General features: G+C 38.8%; 1 protein-coding gene across 1 annotated transcript in view; it reads right to left on the reverse strand.

Annotated features, from left to right (window-relative positions):
* Positions 1-472: 472 nt before the first annotated feature.
* The window catches only part of CFAP53 (cilia and flagella associated protein 53), a 53239-nt gene continuing 42091 nt past the window's right edge, over positions 473-11620 (reverse strand). Inside the window, exon 9 of the mRNA XM_027869074.1 lies at positions 473-812. The gene's annotated coding sequence lies outside the window, so the exon portion shown is untranslated. The remainder of the gene's footprint in view (positions 813-11620) is intronic.

Below are 11620 nucleotides of genomic sequence, written 5' to 3' on the forward strand. Positions count from 1 at the left end.
AACACAGATTCCCCCTCCCGAGCCTTAATGGAGGTTGATTAAGGCACACACAGCATTCCAGCCTGCAGATTCACCCCTAAGGGGGTCCCTAGTCACTGACCAGTGCCCACTTGCTTTATAGGGCAGCAGACAAAGAAGGCACATTGCCAACAATAGCCTCACAATTTTACATTACTTCATCCCTATATCTACTGCGACTGTGCAGTAGAAACTGTTTTGATCCATCATTGTGAGAACTCATATCTAACACCTGGGAAGTAGAGATTGTTATGGCTATGGATCCTGGGAAAGAAGACTCTAAGAAAGAATAATAAAAAATGCACTTTACAGACACTAAGATTCACCTTACTTACAAGTATTCAGTCAGACCACATCTGCAGTTTTGTGCTCAGCTTTATTGTCATATTTTAGGAAGTACATTGTGTAAATTGAAGAGTAGCCAGAGGATGGCAACCAAAGTGGTGAGGGGCCTTGTTTTTATCCCATACAATGATAAGTTAAAAGAACTATAGATGTGTAACTGGCAGAAGAGACTCGTCTTAAGGGTAGAGGAAGCAGTCTTCAAATATTTGCAGCTGGAAGACACATTAGATTTATCTACTTGGAGCTGAAGGGCAGAACTAGGAACCATGAATAGAAGTCAAAAAGATGTAAATTTAAGATTTATATGAAGAAAAACTTCCAAACAATTAGAGTTATCCAAAAGTAAGCAGGTAGTAGGTTGTCCGTCATTGGAGCTCTTTAGGCAAAGCCTAGATACCTCCTTGTTGGGAATGTTGTAGAGAAAATTCTTTTTCCACGTATGAGCTGAACTAGCCAAGACAAAAAAAGCATTTATTAAGACCCTACCGTGTGACAGAAATTATGCTAAGTACTGGGGATACAAAGAAAGGCAGGAAATAGTCTCTGCTCTCAAGGAGCTCATAGTCTAATGGGGGGAGACAACGTGCAAACAATTATGTACACACAAAATGTAATCAGGATAAATTGGTAGAAGGCTTTAGCATTAAGGGAGATCAGGAAAGTTCATTTGCAGAAGGTGGAATTTTACCTGGGAAGGAAGCCAGGAGACAGATGAGGAGGAACAGAATTGGAGGACAGTCAATGTATGTGCACTATGTTAGGAGATGTAGTATCTTACACAAGGAATAGTAAGTAGACCAGTATTACTAGATGACTAGACGTGGTGGTAGAGGATTGTCAGGCTTAAAAAGTCTGGAAGGGGGGGAGGGGTGAGGAAGGGGAAGGGGAAGTAAGGGGAAGAGGTTATGAGGGATTTTAAAAGCCAAACAGAGGAATTTATGTTTGATCCTGGAGCTAACAGAGAAGCGCTAAAATTAAGTGAATGGGAGTGGGGTCACATGGTCAAACCTATGCTTTAGAAAGATAAGTTTGACACCTTAATAGAGGACAGACTGGAGTGGGGAGAGACTTGGGGCAGGGAGACCAACTAGCGAGTGATTGCAAGAGTCTAGGTGTAAGGAAGGTAATGAGGGACTGTGTCAAGATACTGGCAGTAGCAGAAGAGAGAATGGGGTATATAGGAGATGTTATAAAAGTAAAAATGATAGGACTTTGCAAATGATTGAAAACAGAGGGTAAGAAAGAGAGGCGAGCCAAGGATCATGCTTAGGTGGTGCCCTGTATGGTAATAGGGAAGTAAGGAAAAGAGAAGGGCTTGGGGGTGGGGTGGGGTAAGGGAAAGATAGTGAGTTCAGTTTTGGACGTGTTGAGTTTAAGATGTCTATGAGACTTTCAGTTTGAGATGTCCAATAGGCGATTGTAGATACCAGACTAGAAGTCACGAGAGAAATTAAGGAAAGATAAATAAGTCTGAGAATCATCAGAATAGAGATGATAATTGAATCCATGGGAACCGATGAAATCAAAATAGTATAGTAGGAGATGAGAAGAGAGCCCCGGACAGAGCCTTGGAGGATGCTCATGGTTAGCAGGCACAAACTAGATGAAGCTCCAACAAAGGAGACAGAGAAGGAATAGACAGACAGTGGGAGGAGAATCGTAAGACAGCAGTGTCACTAGAGAGAAGAGAATTTCAAGGAGAAGATGGTGAACAACAGTGTCAAAGGCTGCAGAGAGGTCAAGAAGGTTAAAAATTGGCCCGTTGGGTTTGACAATTAGAGAATCACTGGTAAATCTGCAGAGAGCTGTGCTCTTTGAAGTTCCTTTTAACTCTGAGATTCTGTGATTCTGTAAAACACATCATGGTTGTCGTGACTCCTTGCTGAAGGACACTGAAGGGACCAAATATTGACCTAACATGAATAACTGCAAGGCATGCTATTTTCCTGGGGCATATATCTGGTATAAGATGCCTCCTAAGACTTGAGAGATACAACAACCAGTACCTAGTTTTGGTGTTTCGGACAAATGGACAGACCTAATCCAATCACTTCTTTGGACCTCAGCTTCCTCATTTATAAAAATAAGAGTAATAACATTTCTTCTACCTAATTTATAGGGTTTTTGTGATTAAAGCATTTTGCAAATCTCAAAGCACCATAGAAATGGGAACTACTGTTATTACTATTGCTAAGAATTAAGTCCTGACTGAGAAATTGAGACCTTAAAGCAGAGATTCTAAACCTTTTTGGGTGTGTGCTGTACCCCTTTGACAGTCTGGGGAAACCTAGGGACCCCTTCTCAGAGTAATGATTTTAAATACATAAAATAAAATAGGATTACAAAGGAAACCAATTATTTTGAGATACAATTATGAAAAAATAATTTTAAACCAAGGTCATGAACCCTAGGTTGTGAACCCCAGCCTTAGAGGAACAGGTGTTATTTTCATCATTGTGAAGTCAGGAGCTACAAAAATATGGGAAAGTATGGAAAAGTGAACAGCTGGCTAAGAAGATGGTATCCAAGAATGGGATTTGGATTCCTAGAACAAAGCTTGAAATAAAGGACCGATAGACTTCTGACCAGAGATGAAATTTATCTAAGGAGGGCTGGTGAAAATATTGTCCACAGACTTATGGATACAATCAAGAAGACTTTAAATTTTAAAATGGAATAGGAGGGAGGAAGTACCCTCATAAATGTACTAAAGTGGTTATGACAGCAAAAGCTATACCATAGGAAGAGAAATATCAGTAGAAAGGATAAATAATCCATAGACAACAATTTCCAAGAATAGGAAAAATATTTATATGCATGGTCTATGATATTTATATACAATTGTGAGTAATAAATAGAATATGCTATAGATCTTATAAAAGGAAATCACTTTGACTACATAGGTACCACTGAAATTTAATAATATATGACTCATGATCAGAATACAGTAATGGAAGGATATGCCTTATTGGAAAGAACAGATTAGATACAAGGGTTGAAGGAAGCATGTTGTTTACTAAGAAGATAGATTCCTGTAGGGAATACACTAAGAGTGGAGGACATATGTGACAGAGAACATTTAGATGGATGTCAGTCTAGGGAGAAAAAACAAAGTGATAGTGTTATGGGAGTATATACTACAAACAACATAGCCAGAAGAAAGAAATTGGTAATGATATTGGGAAATATATCATAATTTAGCATATTGAAATGTTATTATAGTAGTGGGAGACTTCAATTATCCAAACATGTGATGAATCTTTTTCCTTTAAAAGCTGGTAAATGTTTATATTTGACTTGGAATAATTTTATTTTTCCAAGGGCAAGCAATGAGGGAAATTGCTATCCTCTATCCATTTTTAACTAAGAGAACTGATTGCAGAAATAGGTGTGATGGGAACTTTGGGAAGTAGTGTGCAAGCCATTTTAGAATTCATGATTGATTAGGAGGAGAAAGCTGAGCTAAGAATGATGCATATAGTTGCCTTTTTTTTTTTTTGAAAGGAAATTGGATTCCTCAGAATTCAGGCAAAGAATATGTAGGATCCAACGTTAAAAATTCTGCCTGGGAAGATTGCTCAAGAGATGGACTGTCTTTACAGCTATGATGATGATGACATGGAATCATGGAATTTAGGAGCTGGATTGAATTTTAGAGGTCACCTAGTTCCAAACATTCAAAAAACTGAGGCCAGAAAAATGGAGTAACTTGGCTAAAGTCACACAGCTAAGAGACAGAGCTGGGGCTAGAACCCGGGTGGGAAACTGTACTGTAATGATGTGGTCCCAGGAACATTTTAATAGGGTAGTTCAGAATCAGAGTTGTATGTCAAAATACATCCTTTTGCCCTGGTCTGGGGCACACATCTTGGACTGTTTATAGCAAGAAATTGGCATTTGGAGGCAATTTGGACCCCGAGTCTTTGTCCTGTCCAGGACTTTACAGGAGGTATAAACCAAGTAACTGCCTTTTATTGTGCCCAGCACTAGGCATAATAAAATACCCTTTTGCTGAAATCTCAGGGGCTTTCCTATATAAAAAGCTATTATTTTTACAAGATGAAACTCTCATCTATATTCTGCAAGGCAGTTTGCCCAGTTTATATAAGGTAATCAAAATATCAGAAGAATGGTTTTATAGAAGGAAAAACACTCATGTCTATGTATAATTTATAGTGTATGCATGCATAAGTGGACTTGATAGATTTGTACCAAGAAGCTATGTTAGCAAACATTAAGGCTTTGGCAGAAACCAGCAGTCAAGAAAATGTAGTGAGGGGGGCAATACACCACAAATTTTCTTAACTCCAGATATTAAAGAGGACAGTGATTGGGAAAGAAGACCTCCGTAAGAGATTTGGGGGAGGAAATTATTCATTGATTTTTGTCATTATTATCTGTATTACAAAGCTTACCAATATAGACTGAGGGAAAGGCTAGGCCAGAAAGGGAAGCTCATTCATTCATTCATTTTTTTATTTGATTCATTAATTGATTCATTTAATGAGCATTTATTAAGCTTCCAAATTACCCAATGTGGAAAGAGCACTGGTTCAGAAGACTTAGGGTCCAATCGTGTCTCTGGTGCTTACCACCTGTGTGACTTTGGGAAAATTGTTGAACCAGCATGGGTCTCAGTTTACTCTTAATATAAAATGAGGGCAGTGGACTAGGTGCCCTCTAAGTATTCTTCCAGATCTAAATCTATGATTATAACATCCCATATTACATACAAGTAGCATTCTGCTGAGTTCGGGGGGTACAAAGACAAATGCAAAACAGACCGTCAGGAAATTTACATTCTACCAGAGTAAACAACAGGTATACTGAATGAGTGAATGAATGAATGAATGAATGAAGAAATAAGGCACTTAGTAAGTGATTGCTATGGGCAAAGCACTGTTCTAGGGCTGAGAAAACAAATAGAAAAATAAGATAGGCCCTACTCTTAAGGGGTTCACATTCTAATGGGGGAGACCTATATAGAAAGTTTTAGCTGTCAGATGGAAAACTCATAGTCCTTAGGGTACCATGGCAAAACAGATGGCAATGACTCATGTTTAATGTCATTTCCACTGATAAAAATTAATACAAAGTATATATCAATTCATACAAGGTAATTTTAGATGTGAGAAGCTCTAACAGGATGATAAGGAAAGGCTTTGTTTAGAAGGTGGCATTTGATTGAGTTTTTAAAAAATATTTTATTCCCTCCCCAAATTACATATAAAAACAATTTTAAACATTCACTTCTTAAAACTTTGAGTTCCACATTCTCTCTCTCCCTTTCCTCCCCTCTTCCTGAGATGGTATTTGATTGAGTTTTGAAAAAAGCTTGGGATTCTAAGAAATAGTCAGGAAGGGTGATGAATTAGTCCAACCATTCAGGAAAGCATTTTGGAATTACCAAAGTCACTAAACTGAGCATACCATTGGGTCCAGCCATATCACTGGTACACCTATGCCCCAAAGAGATCAAAGAAAAAGGGAAAGGACCCATATGTACAAAAATACTCATAGTAGCTCTTTTTTTGTGGGAGCAAAGAACTGAAATCTAAGAGGGTACTTATTCATCAAAGAATGGCAGAACAAATTATGGTATATGAACTTAAATGGAATATTATTGTAGTATATGAAATGACAAAAGAGATAATTTCAGAGAAACTTGGGAAGACTTGTATGAGTTGATTCAGAGTAAAATGAGTAGAACCAGGAGAACAATTTATATTATAACAATGTAAAGGAAAAAAAAAGTTTGAAAGACTTGAGAACCCTGATCAATATAATGACCATGATTCCAAAGGACTAGTGATGAGGCATACTACCTGCCTCCTAATAGAGAGATGATGGATTCAGAAGCAATGTAGAATGAGAACACATTTTTCAACATGGCCAGTGTGGGAATTTGTTTTGCTTGACTATGCATATTTGTTACAAGGGGTTTCTTTTTCTTTTTTCTTTTGGAGGGAGAATGGTGGGGAGGAGAGGAGAGGAGAGATAGGGCTTGGGTTCTCTCCTTTCTCTCAAATGAGAAAACAGAAAAAGGCCAGAAGGAATTATAAACATAAGAACAATGAAATTTACATGCCGAGTTTATTCTATACTTTAAAAGAAAAGCAAGGTCTATAAAACAGAGATTCACTGTTTCATATATAATCCTTTCCTGTTCTACAGTAGGTAAGGAAATGTTTATTTCATTTACTGTTTGTTAAGTACAGAATTTTACAAATTAAAGAAAAACATTTAAAAACAAATTTGTAAAAAGAAGTAATCAATACGAGGTAGTGCATTTTTTTTTTGTGAGGCAGTTGGCATTAAATCACTCGCCCAGAGTCACACAGCTAGTAAGTATGAAATGATCAAGTGTCTGAGGCTGAATTTGAACTCAGGTCTTCCTGACTCCAGAGCTGGTGCTCTATCCACTGCACCACCTAGCTGCCCCTAATACATTTCAAACTTCTACAAAGACACATACACAGGAATGTCATGTAGCTACATTCTCCTCAACTGATCTGACATCTCAGGCAGTCACCCTCCAACGACTTGTGGAGACCCACAGAAAGATACAGACTTGTAGCATCTACCAATATTAGTCCTTCTAGACCCCCATCATCTATAAGATATATTTTTCAATAAATCTAATTTAGATATGTAAGTTTTGTGTATGGCCTTTTTTTTTCTTTCTCACTGCGGATACTGATTTACATACACACAAAATTACTCATTTAGATAAGCATTTGCTCCTAAATGTTAGGAAGTAAAACAGGTGCAAGAGATGAATCATCTAGTCCTTTTGTTTATTTCTTTGAACCTAAAAGAACATTAACTTATTATCAGTAGATTAACTATTATAACAACTGCCTGGTTGATTTCCATGCCTCTAGTCTCTTTCCTTTCCAATTCACCTTTCACATTGCTACCAAATTAATATTCCCAAGACAAAGCTGTGACCATATTATTTACCCACTCAAAATCTTCAATGGCTCTCCATTGCTTCTAGGATAAAATGCAAATTATTCAGCCTGGTATTTAAAACCCACTACAATACTGCTCCAACCCATTTGTAGTCTTATTTCATAATTCTCACCTTCTTACACTCTAAGCACCCACCAAAATGAACTGTGTTCAATGAATTCCATCTGCAGACTGTTCCCCATGTCTAGAATGCCTCAGCTTCTTGTCTTTGGCTTCCAGAATCCTTCTCTTCCTTTTAAGACTAAGCTCAGTTACCACCTCCTCCATGAAGCCTTCCTTGATCTCTCCAGCTGAAAGTATCCCTGTTGAATCCCTGTTCTGTTACTGCTGGTATAATTTCTCTGTCTGTCTGTCTGTCTGTCTGTCTTACTAGTCATCTTTATTTTTCTAGATTAGCCATAAAAGTATGGAAAGGCTGAACACCCATGTAAGGCCAGAGGAGAGATAGAAGAGCATCAGTTTACATGTAATATTGAAGACTGAAGAAAAGCCACCAGAGTGAACCGTCCTTTTGAGATTAACATATTGGAGGAAGGAGCCCCCTGCCTGAAGGGATGGCAAGTGGATCTGTTTGTGACAGAATGGGAAGAACCCAGTCGTCACAACAACATAGATCAGGCCATAACCCAACAGACTGGGTCACAGTCAACACAGTTATCTATCTGCCTCACGACTTGGGCCCAGTGCTTCCTGATAAAGCTGATCAGACCATTCGATGGGGCTTGTAGGAGAGGTCACAGATGCCAATGAGTTGACAGGCTCAGTTTCATTAGCCCTACTGGCTTGTGTAATCTTGAGAAAATTGCTGAATCTCTCTGGGCCTCAATTTCCTCATATGTAAAAGGAAGGGGTTGGACTAGATGAATCCTAAGGGACTTCCCAGCTCTGCAATGTTTGTGATATGATTCTATGACTGCATCTTGTGCACCATTCTATTCTCTATAGCATTTAGTATCAAGCTGCATATGTAGTAGGCATACAGTCTAACTAAATACTAATACATGACAGAAAAAATAATTAAATTGAGCAAGAGATTTTAAAAAATGTATCTTCAATGGTGGTGCTAAAGGAAAACCAGATTTAATTAGAGGATGACAAGGAAATATTTGGAGACTTTGAACATTCTTAAGGCTGGTAGGACACATCTAATTTTCTTCAAAATTTTCCTTCTGAATTTATGGGTTTCCTTTCTTTGGTAAAGATGTAGCCTTAGCAATAGCTCTGTTTTTTACACTTGTTTATCAGTCTTGATTTATGTTAGGGGTGTGTGTGTGTGTGTATGTATGTGTGTGTGTGTGTGTGTGTGTGTGTGTGTGTATGTGTTGAGAGGAGTGGATCTAACAAATGGAAGAAAAAGAAAAGAAATCTTTTTTGAGTCAGGATTTGGAAGATGGAAGGGGCAGAGAAAAAGAATTAAAGAGCATCTGGGTGTATGCATTTGTGCATGTAAGTACGTATCTGTATGTACGTGTACATATGTATATATTTATGTGTATATATACATGTGTAATCTGAGTCCCAAAACCCATTGTGTAGGACGCTCTTCTCATGGGTAGAGATCAATGCCTTGTGCTTACGTGAGGAGTGGGACAGATTCGGCAAGAGGGAAGAGAAGAGCAATCCTGGTTTTTTAGTCTCTTTGGGCACTTCTAGCTTCCAGCATTAGGAGAGAAGATGCATAAGATTCCAATTTCTCTTCAAAACTAGGAAGGGAGAAAGATTCTGTTAAGAAGCCAACATGAACAATGTTGATTGTGTCCTTATTCTTAGCTTGTTACACTAAAGACTTCAGGGAATTTCTCTTTGGGTGAAATCTGAGATTCTCTCTCTATCTTGGTTCAGCTGAGATATCTTGCTCCAATGGGAGAGCTCCTTCAATCTGTATTGTCTGGTATATATACGTATACATATATACAAAGAGAGTCTCTGTGTGTATACATATATATATATACACACACACATATATACACACTCATATGTTTAACCTCTCTAATTTCTGTTTTGCTATCAACTTGGAGAAATGGAGGGTTGTTTGTGTTTTGCTACTTGAGATCTATTTATTGCGGAACTGGAATTTGGTGGAAAGGGAGTCAAGCCTGGGATATAAAACTTGGGCAACCCTTTTTCCCCTTTAGGAAATGGTGATCAAGAGTTTAGCTCTGACCTAAAAATTATATCCCCGCATAGACTAACAATATTTAAGTGAGCAGTTAGACATAACACTATCCTTATACCCCATCTCTCTGAGGAGAGCAGGGATACTGGCCTCTGGCACCAACTTCCTGCTTCCTCTCTTGGCAGGAATTAACATCTCCCTTGGAAAGGGTAAGGGGAAGAAGTATCTATTCTATCTATTCTTCGGCCACACCCCGCTATTCTGTCTTGGCAGACAGGCTAAACCAGGTTGAGAGTAACCAACAGGCCTCAAACCTATCAGTCAGTCAGGAGGTATTTACCCCAAGTGTGTGAATATTTCCCCTGTGGAATGGGCTGATAAGAACAGTTTGTTCCAACAACCATGAAGGTAACTGAAGTTGGTGCTGTGGAGCGTTTAGAGTTTGGTCAGACATCAAAGACACCAAGGTCATCTACTGCATCCCAGGTCAGTTCTCCTGACTTTTGACTTGCCACTGGACTTTGATGACTCTGTAAGAGACAGTGAAGCTGATGACTTTGTGCAACTCTGCCTCATGTAAATCCATTTCATGAGCAAGTCAAGACTCCCATGCTGTCATTGATCCTCTTTGAAAATGGACATACAGCTATCTATCTACATACACACATATATACGTGTATATATGCGTGCATGCATACATACATACATACATACATGCACATATTTCTTAAGAGATAGATGGCCTTAGAGATCATCTAATCTAACCCATTCATTTAGAAATTTTAGAGAGATCCCCTGGCTGGCCAATAGATGGTATTGTTGTCACCAGGATACCTTGGTTGCTGTCTGGAGTGAATGAATGGCTGTGAGAGAGAACAGGGTAGAGCAGCCTTAGGGTGAGGTCATTTGATTAAAATCCAGGTGCTTATCAATGCTGCCTATTCAAATTCAAAGTTCTAATACTGGAGCATCTGTCTTAGAATTTTAAAATTCAAAAAGGCCCTTAAATATCTTCAGATCCAACTCCCTTTTTTTGTTGTTGTTTTGCTCAGGAGAATCAAAGGATCATAGATTTTTTAGAAAGAGAAGAGGCTTGAGAGGCTGTCTGGTCCAACCATCTCCTTTTACAAATAACGAAGCTAAAGCCAAGGCTGGGTAAGTAACTAGGCCAAGGTCACACAGGTAGGCAAGCATCAGAGGAGTTATTTAGAAAGGTCAATTTGAGATTCTATTTTAAAATACAAATATCCTCCCAGGAAGAGTAGAACTTCCAGCCACTTAAGAGTTCAGTAAAAATTCATTTTATCATTTTACTTTCTTCCAATTTATAACATTAGAGAAAATAGTAGCTTAGACTGATATGGAGGATATGGAGCACTTCAGGGGAGTTTAGGCCTCACATAAGAGTCCTGTCTGAGATACTCTGGGTAGCCAGAAGACAGCATGAGAGAACTGGGTGTATGTGGGCTGGTGGAGGAGAGGAGCAAGATGGGTGCAGAAAAGGAGGTAGAAAGGGACCACCAGTCAGGCTTGCCTGTGATTTATGTGGGAAAACACTGACTACATGGAGATGGACTGTGCAGCTTAGAATTGGCTCCAATGGAGGTGTTTCTCTTTTTTAACAAAGAGCTCTTTTTTAACCAAGAGCTTTAACAAAGCTTTTAACAAAAAGCTTTTTAAACAAAGCTGCCTATGGGGCAGCAAGGTGGCGCAGTGGATAGAGCACCGGCCTCAGAGTCAGGAGGACCTGAGTTCAAATCTAATATCAGACACATAACACTTACTAGCTGTATGACCCTGGGCAAGTCACTTAACTCCCATTGCCAAACCCTCCCCAAAACAAACAAACAAACAGAAAAAAAACAAAGAGGGTGTATTCCAGTTCTCTGGTCTGTAAGTGAGCACAGTGGCCAGTGATATCAATCTTTAAGGGATTGAAGTGGGCTAGCAGTATGGCTAATGCAAAACCAAGAAAAAGTTGAGCCAATGATGAGTTGTTACAGTGCATGATAAACATTCTATACTATGAATCTATAAATCTGGAAGATTGCTTGTACTTGGCGATTTTTTTCCTGTTTTCTTTCTTTCCTTCTTTGTTCGTTTGTTTGTTCCTTCCTTCCTTCCTTCCTTCCTTCCTTCCTTCCTTCCTTCCTTCCTTCCTTCCTT

The sequence above is a fragment of the Vombatus ursinus genome, unplaced genomic scaffold, assembly GCF_900497805.2.
Source record: "Vombatus ursinus unplaced genomic scaffold, bare-nosed wombat genome assembly UNPS02014791.1, whole genome shotgun sequence".
NCBI lineage: Eukaryota > Metazoa > Chordata > Mammalia > Diprotodontia > Vombatidae > Vombatus > Vombatus ursinus.